We start from the raw sequence: 12,306 nt of genomic DNA, 5'->3' as shown, positions 1-12,306 counted from the left end.
TTTTGCGAAGTCTTCCCCAGGCTGACAATGGAGAAAAAGGGTGCCAGCAAGGTTCTGTATGCCTCATATTTATTTCACAGACACAACAACGCTTCAACCAGCATGCACAGTCAGCATCTTTTCGCACCTCACAAATACAGCTTTACCACCATAACAAACGTATTATAGTCTCATTGTGACCTCAGAGATACAATCTGATTTGCTGTCATAAAAAGGTTTACGGTCATGCATGCACTACAATGTTAAAAAGACAGGAAGACACAACAATATTCAGTAATCACAGTCAGCTTTCAATGACATTAGACTTTGCACACACACATATTCAAAATGACTTAAAGTTATTTAGGTGCAGGATATTGGTCCAAGTCCCAATGTGAGGTAAGGTGACTTCCTCACCAGTCAAAATGATGTAACTAACTAACTGTCAACAGTGTTTGCGGCGTCAATAACAGAATGATATTGACGATCAATCCAGGCCCAGACTGTCAAACAGTTTGTGCTTTGAGGAACAGAATGACATATGACATATGAATAATATAAATTATTCTAGCCTAGCTTAGCACTAATGGAGTGCTCCTTAAGGGACTAAATTATTATTATTATTATTATTATTATTATTATTATTATTATTATTATTATTATGAATGCCAGCACCTGGGCCAAGCTGGAGGAGATGAGAGGAAGAGATGAGAGAAGAAAAAGAGTGTGAGGCCAGCGTGTCGATGTAGTGAAGAGACGAGTCGGGAGAGTGGAAGAGTGCAAGGGTGTCAGGCCTGTCGATGGAGTGCAGAGATAAAGAGGAGGAAGAGAGGGATAAGAAACGAAAAAAGGAAGAGTAGTACACAGTGTGAGGCGTGTCGATGGAGTGTAGAGATAAGAGAAGGAAGGGAGGAGAGGAGTCTGGGAAGCCGGGTGAACCTGATACGGCTCAGTCGGACGCAGCAGCCACTATCAAAGCAACCCTACTTCCGCTCATAAAGACCAAGCAGATGAATAGCCCTCCTTTACCCCTCCCTCTCTCTGTCTAACTCTCTTTTTTCCTCATGATTCAATCTATCATTTCATCCTCTCTCTCTCTCTCTCTCGCCTTACTGCACTATGCCGTATCTCTCTCTCTCTTTAGCAGATGAATACTTGAATGACCCCTTCATACCACCCCCGCCTCCCTTGCTCTCCTCCTCTCTCTGTCTTGCTCTCGTTCCTCCTTCTATGGTTTCACTCTCTCTCTCTCTCTCTCTCTCTCTCTCTCTCTCTCTGTCTCTGTCTCTTATGCTCTCTCACACTTTCTCTATTTCTATCTGGGTCTCTCGAACTCTCTCTCTCCCTTATCTTTTTTTTGCAGCCTCTTCTCTCTCTACCTCTTTCTATTTTTTTTTCATTCACGCCTCCCTCGCTCCATCTCTCTTTCTCAGTTTCCATATGATGGTGGAACCTTTCAAGTCAACTGATCTGCCCACCACATGATGAGTCTCATGATCCTCTATATAGGTCCATTTCAGTATCTAACCTCCCGTCCCCTCCTTTTGATTGCAGCCTTGTGATGCAAGTCAAGGTTTTATTCAATATCTAGCAAAAACACAATGCAATGGTCTTTTTTCCTCATTAAAAAGCAGGATGTAGTAGAATGTGGGAGGAAAACTCCAAAAGGTTGTTGTTCCTAGAAAGTGTATTGTTTACTCCATGGAGGCAGGCCATCAGCAAAGCAGGTGGACTGGCCACAAGCAAAAGATGGGGATGCGAGGTTAGGTAATGAGCTGGACCCTATGTCCATTTCCCTCCCCTCTCTCAGCACTACATCTCATACACACTATTTCACCAGTCTGCATCAACTGAGACAGTAGTCAGTCACTGATTGTTTTGCTCTCTTTTCAATGTGTGTGTGTGTGTGTGTGTGTGTGTGTGTGTGTGTGTGTGTGTGTGTGTGTGTGTGTGTGTGTTAGACCTATGATTTTTGGCCCAGGCCCGAGCCCGAACCCGAACCCGAGCCAATTTCGGGTCGGGTCGGGCCTGAAATGTCACTCATTACGTTCGGGTAGGGTCGGGTTCGGCTTCTCTATCGTTGACAGTTTTTTTTTTTTTTTTTTTAAATAAATAAATAGGCTATGTAGGCTGTGCGTTAATAATATTCCACGTCAGTTGATAATCCAGCAGTGCAGTGCCTGCTGCTAGAATGCACGCGCTTTCCCTCGCCTCTCCCTCCCATCACAGTGCGCTGAGGCATTTCGGCCGTGTTTTGGCCACGAGAGACGCGTGGTCTGCAAAAAACAGAGGTCGCCTCATCAACCCGACACATACTGTAGCCTAATAAACTCTTGCAATGGCAATTCAAGAACTCCTTCATTCCTGTTCTGCTGCTCGCGTCGTTGTTCTTCTTTGTCTCGCTGTCTCTCTCTGTGAAAGTGCCGCGCTAGATTTTTAAGGTCGTACTGCTGCTGTGGCTTATGGCCCAATGATCAGCCGGTCAAAATGACGGACGCCCTTAAAATTTTCCGCCAACTCTTAAAAAAAGCGTCAATGATGGATTATCGCTTAATGTAACCTCTGTGCACTGAAGTGCAGCATACACAGAAATATAAAAGATGGCCTGCATGTTTATACAGTCTATTTAACTTAGATTTCGTAACAAAATACTTTAATGGCTTTAATTTAAGGGCTTTGATTTGTTATCATAGATCACCCCTCCTTATAAATAAAATTTGAAATTTCGGGCTTCCCTCGGGCTCGGGCCTACACATCCAATAATTAGTCGGCCTCGGGCCGGGCCCGGCCCAATTCCCATGGGCCCATGTCGGTTCGGGCTTGGATTTTTTTACCCGTTCTTACCTCTGGTGTGTGTGTGTGTGTGTGTGTGTGTGTGTGTGTGTGTGTGTGTGTGTGTGTGTGTGTGTGTGTGTGCGTGTGTGCATGTGTGTGTGTGTGCGTGTGTGTGTGTGCACGACCGGAGTAGGATGGCATGGGGCCCCTAGGCTACAGGTTAATGTGTGCCCCCCAGAACGCAAATTTCGCAAAAAATGTATACAGATAGTGTCGAATTTACAGACTACTAATTAAGAATCATAACATGTCCACCAACTGTGCTCAACACGACATGTGTGGAGCCCCTAGGCTGCAGCCATATCGGTGTATTGGGGTGTGTGTGTGTGTGTGTGTGTGTGTGTGTGTGTGTGTGTGTGTGTGTGTGTGTGTGTGTGTGTGTACCCGTACACGTACCCACATGTTGGACTGTGCTAGTATTTGTAAGCATGAGTGCACAAAATGTGATTACATTTTGAAAGTGCCGGATGCTCATCCTGCATCAACAAACAAAAAAGAGTCACAGCAAATAAAACATCTTCCTCCAACCAGAGAGAATATCATATTTGTTTGTGAATGCTTTAACAGCTGAGGGGGTGATACAAGCTGTCCAGTATCTATGGTCATATTAAGTGAACATTAGCATCCAAAGTAATCAGTTCTGCTCAGTTGATGTGTAGGAGATCGGTTTTGTTTTTTTGTACAATATTTTTTTTTCTTGGACATGAGCAGTGGAAAATGATTTTCACAGAGACCAACAATGTTGTGTGTGTGCATGTGTGTGTCAAACACATGAGTAAAATATGGATCAGGAACATCTTTCATTGCAAAAGTGTAAGTGAGGAGAGTATATTTCATATCACACACCTACATTCATCTCCTCCTCTTCCTCCTCTTTTTATCCTTCCCTCTCATACGTTTTGTCACCCCTGCCTGTATTGATATGTTATTTCTACATTTTATCACTCTTCTCCACCTTTCATGTTCTCTTATTTCCATCCGCTTGTCTCCATCGCTTTCATTTCATGGCCCTCCAACACCTCCCCCCTCCATCACTGTATCCTTCACTTTTTTCCACGCACATCCCAATTCTTTATTTCATTTAATCTTGGCTTTCCTTTCCTTTCTTTTCCTTTCCTTCCTTCCCTTTACTCCTCCCTTTCTATCTCTCTCTCTCTCTCTCTCTCTCTCTCTCTCTCTCTCTCTCTCCGTACAGTAAAGTGTCTGGGTGAAGCCATGGAGGTGATGGCTGCTGAACAGGCCTTTGAAAGTGTAACGTGAGAACGTCTGATCAGAGAGAAATAGCGAAAGAGATAAAAGTCGGGAGACAGTAAACTGAGAGAGAGTGAGAGAGAAATACAGAGACGGAGAGACAGAGAGAGAGAGAGAGAGAGAGAGAGAGAGAGAGAGAGAGAGAGAGAGAGAGAGAGAGAAAGAGAGTGATAGAAAGGGAGGAGGGAGAGAGAAAGAGAGAGGGCTGGTATGAGGGAAAGCCGATAGTGGGTTACACTTGTGACGGTACCGGCTCTTGCCTTTGTTGTAGAGGATTCTGCTTTTAACTGGAAACAGGTTTGGGTCCCCTTAGCCATGGAAAATTCACACCCAATTCCTGCTGTACGCGCAAACACACACAACACACACACAACACACACACACAACACACACACACACACACACACACACACACACACACACACACACACACTGATTAGCCACATGCTGGACATAATGCATGCACACACAAATTCTATAATAGGCTACATAATTCTATAATACAATACAATAACATATTCATACACACCTTCTTCGAAAGATGAACACTGCATGTGAAAAAAAAAACTATAAATAACTTCATGTTGCATACGTGTATACAGTCAAGACAAAAATGTGAAAACATTGAACACTTAACATTTTCAAGAAAGAACTGTAATAACATATTCAGCAATAATTTCAGTGGCAAATGTTGTTGGGTCCTCCCTGGGTCTGCTGGCTAATTTTCTCCGTCGTCTGGTACAGGCAGTCTTCTGGATTCCCTTCATGTGGACTCTACTCAGTTCATTTGTGGCCATCTGCTAGAAAGCTACCAGGACCCTGCTCTGCTGTAAAGGCTGACTGAGAGACCTGAACTGTTTCAAGCTAAAGCATACAGTAAAGCGTTGAACACTGTTGCGAAAGAAAGAACGGCAAGAACAAGTTCAGAATGTTATTTTCCTGTCAGACATTGCTACAGAGTTTCTTCAGTGTTTCTCTGTCGTCTGGCACAGGCACATCTTGTGGACTCTACTGTAGTTCATTGTGCCATCTGTGAAAGAAAGCTGTATCACGATCCAGCTCTGCTGTAAACGCTGGATGCAGATTCAATCTGACAAAAGGCCTGAATTGTTATAAGTCATGTTTTTTTAGCTTGAGCGAAATCGGCGGTAGTATTTTCAGATCCCTCTTTGCCACAGCAACCTGTTCAGTGGCAGTGGCGGCGAGGTTGAATGAGGTCACACACACTTGTCCTGCAAATGCCTGCACAGGTCCACAACACAGTGGTGATTCTACCCATTTGGGGGCCAAGGGGAGAAATATACACAGCAAAAACTGGAATGTTGAAATTTCAGGGTTAAACATGCCAGAGTTGATTTCAACTCTCAAAATGTCATTTTAACACATTCTGATTAAAATGGTGTTCAGTGTTGGAGTTATTTAACAGAGTTATTAAAACCCAAGCAAATCAACTCTGTAGAGATGTGAAGTGCGTCTCAGCCGAGTTAACATATTTGAATTTTGAATTTTACCGGTCGCCATTGCCAGAAGGCTATCAGTAGGCTACCAACGTCCAGAAGAGAGGACACCGGATGGCTTATGAAAGCATTGTTTCGGTAAGTGTGCGCCTTTTATGTATATAAACTTGCCATAAATTGCTTTTCACGGTGTAAATGTGCGTCAGCCGTGAGTTCCTGTTTGTGGAAAGCAAGTCACATTTCAAGTAGGCCTAATAGGAGGAAACGGTATTAACTAGTCTTTTAAGGGGAGCAAATGAATAAGCACTAACTGCAGCGGTTTGCTGTCCTGTGGTGGATTTGGGAATATAGATGCTTGCTTTAATGAATTTTACAAAGGTAGGCTACATTTCGTTGTAAAGTACTTCGTCCAGGTTCTGTCAACGGTGTTTAGTTAGCTAAGGTAAGTCATCCCTTCTGGGATTCATTTGGTTGCTATTTCGCTTAGTAGAGCTCATAACGGATGGTTGGCTGTCAATTTGGGCGGATGCTTTAGGACTCAATGTTTCCCAACCTTTTTTGTCTCGTGTACCCCCAAGCCTTCTCATTGTGCCATGAGTACCCTCTAAGTCAAGTTCTATATCGCTTTCTCCATCCCAATGTAACTAAGCTCCATATGTTTGTTAAAATTAAATTTTTCCAAGTACCCCCTGCAGTGTGTCCGCGTAGGCCTACCCCTAGTGGTACACGTACCCCTGGTTGGGAAACACTGCTTTAGGTAATAGATTGGGCTAAGTGTGTCCACTTCACAGGCGATACCTAATGCAGGACGCTAAACTGACACAAATCTGATAAATTAGCTGACTATGTCTAGCCGCTACTTCATTTGCTCAACCCAACCTAGAATGCAATATAACGACAGCATTTTCTTTTGGGGGGGCGCGCAAGTTGTCTTCGGTTACCACAAGTGTCATGTTATTTCTACGTAAGTCGATGGACTGCGACTTGTGTCTTTCACAAGTCCGAACTCTGATAAAGACAGAGGGAGAGCTCGCGCATAATATTACTCTGGTATGTTCGGTGTGGTAAGTCGCATCATGTGCTTGGTCAGCTTGCTTGCAAGAAAATGTTGTCGCGACAATGGTTTATTGTTTGTGTCAACGGACGTTTCTTATCTCGGCTCGTATACAGTGCTATGTGCTTTGCTTGCTTGGTTAGCGTCTTCCTCATCTACTACATAACTGTTTGATTATGCGGATGAAGGCTGCGTGGAAAACGGTTTATTCACCTGTCGTTGTGTTCCTAGGGTTAACTTTAGCCAATTTCTCTCTTTCACGAGCAGGGATTTGTTGCTTTGTTGACACTACAACAGGGAAGTTTACTGGTTTATAGAAAGTTGTGGCTAGAGCATAGGCAATAAGGCAACAGCTACTACAAGTATGCATGATAGCTGATATCAGCCGCAAATCGTGCGTGTGTAGTAGTTCCAGAGACCATTTAGTTCTAGTGTGACTGTGTGATAGGCCTATTGTACTCTGTAGTATGTGCAGCATTTCCGAAGACTGGTTGGTTTATATTTGTATTAATGTAAATGAAATATATAAAGTTGTTGTGTGCACTACAGTAGTGAGACAAAAGCCTTTCATACATTTAGTTAAGGTTGCCTGTATGTTTTGAAGGTGTGTCTGGAAAGCCCTGTAACGTTTTGTCTTTTAAAAAAAAATCTCTTCTGCTCTGGATAAGATGGATGTCTTTCCTCTGACCTGTTACCAAGACAGCTGGATGTGTAGGAAGCTGGAACTAAGTCACTGAAGAAGTAAACGATGAAAACCGATTGGAATTGTCTGAGAGATGTAATTGACTGAGTTCAGGACAAGTGTGTCAACTATATTGTAGGCCTATTATTTTAACAATAAATACACATAATCACAATAACTGTTTATTTTTTGGCTGTAGGACACAAGTAAAAGGAGAAGAATGCTGCTCAGCTGGGTCGGCGAAGCTCTTGGATATCATCAGCATCTATGAAGTAAGTTTTTTTATATCAATGCACAACACAACAGCAGGCGTTAATGCACAAACACACGCGCACACACACACACGCACACACACACAATGAGAGCTGGCCTGATATTGTTCTTTGATTCTGTGAATATGCATGGAATGCCTACTGTCTGGTGTCACTTCAGACAATTTTGCAACGATTTACTGTATGTTCTGTCTTTTTGTCTGCCAAATTCTCAAACTTGTTGTCTTTCTTTTTGTCTTCCTCTTAGGGCACCGGTAGGCACAGAGTCATTCCGGTAGGCACGGAGTCGTTCCTCGATGGACGTGATGACCTGGCACCAAAACCGCTTAATGTGTATGAAGCTGTCTGCATCGAGGGAAGAACCCAGTACTGAAATGTGAGTGTATAATCCAGTTATTGTAACCATGGGTGCCAGTTGTACTATATATTTCACAGTAAAATCCCAATTACTATTACAATACTCAAATCCCCACTAGTTTCAACATCCAATTATATTGTTCTCACTACCACTGGCTTGTCAGGACCCAACAACGCAGTTCAGGATGAATGTATGTCAACTGTATTGTAGGCCTTAAACACTTAGGGGTTTCTTTTGCCTTAAGACATGTAAAAGTTTTTATCTTTTACCTGACATGTTTCGACGGTGTTACTTCCGTCTTCATAAGTTAAACAGTTAGACATAATGAACTTAATACATATGTATTGTAGGCCTATTACTTTAACAATAAAATCACAATAACTGCTTATTTTTTGGCTGTAGGACACAAGTAAAAGGAGAAGAATGCTGCTCAGCTGGGTCGGCGGTCACACTACTTATTCAAGAAGCTCTTGGATATCATTGGCATGTATGCAGTAAGTTTTTTATATCAATGCACAACAGCAGGCGTTAATACACACACACACACACACACACACACACACACACACACACACAATGAGAGCTGGCCTGATATTGTTCTTTGATTCTGTGAATGTGCATGGAATGCCTACTGTCTGGTGTCACTTCAGACAATTTTGCAACGATTTACTGTATGTTCTGTCTTTTTGTCTGCCAAATTCTCAAATTTGTTGTTTTTCTTTTTGTCTTTCTCTTAGGGCACCGGTAGGCACAGAGTCATTCCGGTAGGCACGGAGTCGTTCCTCGATGGACATGATGACCTGGCACCAAAACCGCTTAATGTGTATGAAGCTGTCTGCATCGAGGGAAGAACCCAGTGCTGAAATGTGAGTGTATAATCCAGTTATTGTAACCATGGGTGCCAGTTGTACTATATATTTCACAGTAAAATCCCAATTACTATTACAATACTCAAATCCCCACTAGTTTCAACATCCAATTATATTGTTCTCACTACCACTGGCTTGTCAGGACCCAACAACGCAGTTCAGGATGAATGTATGTCAACTGTATTGTAGGCCTTAAACACTTAGGGGTTTCTTTTGCCTTAAGACATGTAAAAGTTTTTATCTTTTACCTGACATGTTTCGACGGTGTTACTTCCGTCTTCATCAGAGGGAAACCCCTAAGTGTTTAAGTTAAACAGTTAGACATAATGAACTTAATACATATGTATTGTAGGCCTATTACTTTAACAATAAAATCACAATAACTGCTTATTTTTTGGCTGTAGGACACAAGTAAAAGGAGAAGAATGCTGCTCAGCTGGGTCGGCGGTCACACTACTTATTCAAGAAGCTCTTGGATATCATTGGCATGTATGCAGTAAGTTTTTTTTATATCAATGCACAACAGCAGGCGTTAATGCACACACATACACACACACACACACACACACAATGAGAGCTGGCCTGATATTGTTCTTTGATTCTGTGAATGTGTATGGAATGCCTACTGTCTGGTGTCAATTCAGACAATTTTGCAACGGTTTACTGTATGTTCTGTCTATTTGTCTGCCAAACTCTCAAACTTGTTGTCTTTCTTTTTGTCTTCCTCTTTGGGCACCGGTAGGCACAGAGTCATCCCGGTAGGCACTGAGTCGTTCCACGATGGACGTGATGACCTGGCACCAAAACCGCTTAATGTGTATGAAGCTGTCTGCATCGAGGGAAGAACCCAGCACTGAAGTGTGAGTGTATGATCCAGTTATTGTACACATGGGTGCCAGTTGCACTATATATTTCACAGTAAAATTCCTATTACTATTACTTATAGTTATTCATTCTTTTTCTGCTGTAGGACACAAATGAAAGAAGAGGACTTCTGCTCTGCTGGGTCTGCGACACTACTTATCTGAGGAGTCCTCAAACATCAGGATGTAGGAAGTAAGATCTTTTTTATGTCATGCATAACAGCCCATGCGTGCACACATACACACACACACTTACAAAACATGCGCATGCACACTCCACTCTACACCACACACAGATAAACACACACAACCTTAAAGGAAAATCCCTACTAGTTTCAACATCTAATTATATTGTTCTCACTACTACTGGCTTGTCAGGACCCAACAGCCTCTTTTTTCCAGCCCTGTCCGTCATCTCATTCTAATGAGTGCATGATCTGTTAACATGTAAAACAGACATAGCGTGTAGCACCCAAAATGCACATGCAGTCAAGTCAGAAATAACATTTTATATATATTTTTCATAATTTACCTAAACCATATTTATGATGACTGAGATGGAAGAGCCATGTCTTGGCCTAATCATTTACACTTTTCTTTTGTTTTGCTTTTTCAAGACTTGTGGTGAGATGCCAAGAGCCGCCATGAGGGATATGCAACCTGCAGCTTCACTGTGCTTTTGGAAGATCATCTACTACGTGAACCTTGAGTATCTACAAGCCAGCTACTACAAGGTCCTGTACAAACTGTCAATCTAAATGTTGCGACATCCCTGTCAGTTCTTTTGGACTGAATACATGCTGTGTTTGAAATGTATTATTCGGATAACCACCCATCAGGGAATACCTTGTCTGTTAATGGCGGATAGACATGCCATGGACATGCAGTGCACACTTTGATGTTTTTTATTTTAATGTTTTCTATGTTTTTCCAATGTTCTTTTTTATTTATGTTCTGTTATATGATGGTTATGTAAGTACTGTATGGAATGTAGTGACTATAGAGCCCAAGACAAATTTCAACCTGGGGACAAAAAGTTCACTCCACTCTGTTAGCGCAGTTATGGATGCACTGTAAATTTTGTAATTAACCAAAAGTACGGTGAGAAGCCTGTTTGTGCAGATGGAACTGCTGGCGGGCCTGTTTACTCATAGCTAAAAAAGCAACATATTCTCTGTGCAAAGCACATGGGCTCTTCGCAAAGGGGTTAAAGGGACACAGTGTGAGATTTTTTGTTGTTTATTTCCAGAATTCATGCTACCCATTCAATAATGTTACCTTTTTCATGAATATTTACCACCACTATCAAATTCTAAGTATTCATTATGACTGAAAAAAATGCATTTTTCATACATGAAAAGGGGGATCTTCTCTTGAATTTCCATAAACAGCCATTTTTAGCTGCAAAAATGACTGTACTTGGACCATACTAGAAAATATTTGTATATTACTTAGTAAACGTTCATGTTAATATCAAATTTGGCAATAGGCAACCCAGTTTCAATGAGCAGCATAGTTGCAGTACCTTTTTTGACTATTTCCTGCACAGTGTCCCTTTAAACATTTTAATGTACTGTTTTACAGTGTGCTATACAAAAGGTAAGGTGAAACTAAATTTTTGAAATTCTATAATTCTACAGTGTCACTGAAATCAAATGGTACATTGGTAAAACTGAACCATTTCCTTTAACCCCTTTTAGCAGAGCCTTTACTGTCACCAATATTGTAATGACTGAGTTTTAACCTGTTACTTAAGGCTCTTGGTAATGTCATAGCAATGTTGCAATGTTGCTATGATGTAGTTGAGTCTTTTCAGTCATGAGTGATCAGTCTTGCTGATAACCCATCTTTGCAAAGAGGATACAAAGACGCATGTAAATTCAATTAAGGTTTTATTGCTCCAATGCTATCATGTGTTAATGCTACACTGCTGTGATTTGCATCTTTATAGTATATTATAAAATGTATTGTTAATTACCTTCATTGTTCAGCAATAAAAAAGAGATCTGAAATATTATGCATTCTTGTATTTAGTTTTTTAAATTGATCTTAATTAATGCATTGGTCAACAATTCTTAAAATAAATGGTAAGCAGATGGAAGTTTGTACATTTATACCCTCATGTTTTAACTGACTGCATTGGGGAAAAAGTTTTAAAAAATTGTGTTTTTGAAGACGCATTTTTCTTGGAATTAATTATTATCATTTTAATGGTTGTATTGTCCGATTTTTAAAGTATGTTGTGTCGATTTAACCCAGTTTAGGAAGTTAAAAGGAGCTCTGATTTAGTGTTAATGTAAATCGAAATAGTGTTAATTTAACCCAGTTTAGGGAGTTAAAAAGTAACTCTTGGCACAGTGTTAAATATTAACTATATTGAAAATGTTAATTTAACTCTTTAGAGTGTGGAGCTATATAAACCCTCAAAAAGGGTTAAAATTGACTCTGTGGGAGTTAAAAAGGAACTCTGACATAGTGTTAATGTATATCGATATAGTGTTAATTTAACCTTATGTAGGGAGTTGAAAAGGAACTCTGATATAGTGTTAATGTAACTCAATGCAGTGTTAAGTTAACCCAGTTTAGGGAGTGAAAAATGAACTCTGATAAAGTTTCAATGTAACTCAATATAGTGTTACTTTAACCCAGTTTAGGGAGTTAAAAAGTAACTCTTGGCACAGTGTTA

The 12,306-nt window shown here is 41.1% G+C and overlaps 2 long non-coding RNA genes across 3 annotated transcripts; both read left to right on the top strand.

Annotated features, from left to right (window-relative positions):
- Positions 1 to 7,469: 7,469 nt before the first annotated feature.
- On the top strand, positions 7,470 to 9,249 carry LOC134461693 (uncharacterized). 2 transcript variants are annotated; one of them, XR_010037370.1, is made up of 5 exons: positions 7,470 to 7,530; positions 7,778 to 7,906; positions 8,291 to 8,375; positions 8,626 to 8,754; positions 9,162 to 9,249. It is a non-coding gene; the product is annotated as an uncharacterized LOC134461693 (long non-coding RNA). The 2 variants fall into 2 exon arrangements; XR_010037369.1 differs by having other exon boundaries at positions 8,291 to 8,382.
- Positions 9,250 to 9,505: 256 nt separating this feature from the next.
- LOC134461694 (uncharacterized) lies at positions 9,506 to 11,003 on the top strand. The gene is made up of 3 exons (XR_010037371.1): positions 9,506 to 9,617; positions 9,728 to 9,813; positions 10,238 to 11,003. It is a non-coding gene; the product is annotated as an uncharacterized LOC134461694 (long non-coding RNA).
- Positions 11,004 to 12,306: the final 1,303 nt, after the last annotated feature.

Source organism: Engraulis encrasicolus, chromosome 13 (genome assembly GCF_034702125.1).
Source record: "Engraulis encrasicolus isolate BLACKSEA-1 chromosome 13, IST_EnEncr_1.0, whole genome shotgun sequence".
Lineage (NCBI taxonomy): Eukaryota > Metazoa > Chordata > Actinopteri > Clupeiformes > Engraulidae > Engraulis > Engraulis encrasicolus.
The sequence above is the reverse complement of the archived record's forward strand: the minus strand, read 5'-3'. Positions and strand labels throughout refer to the sequence as shown.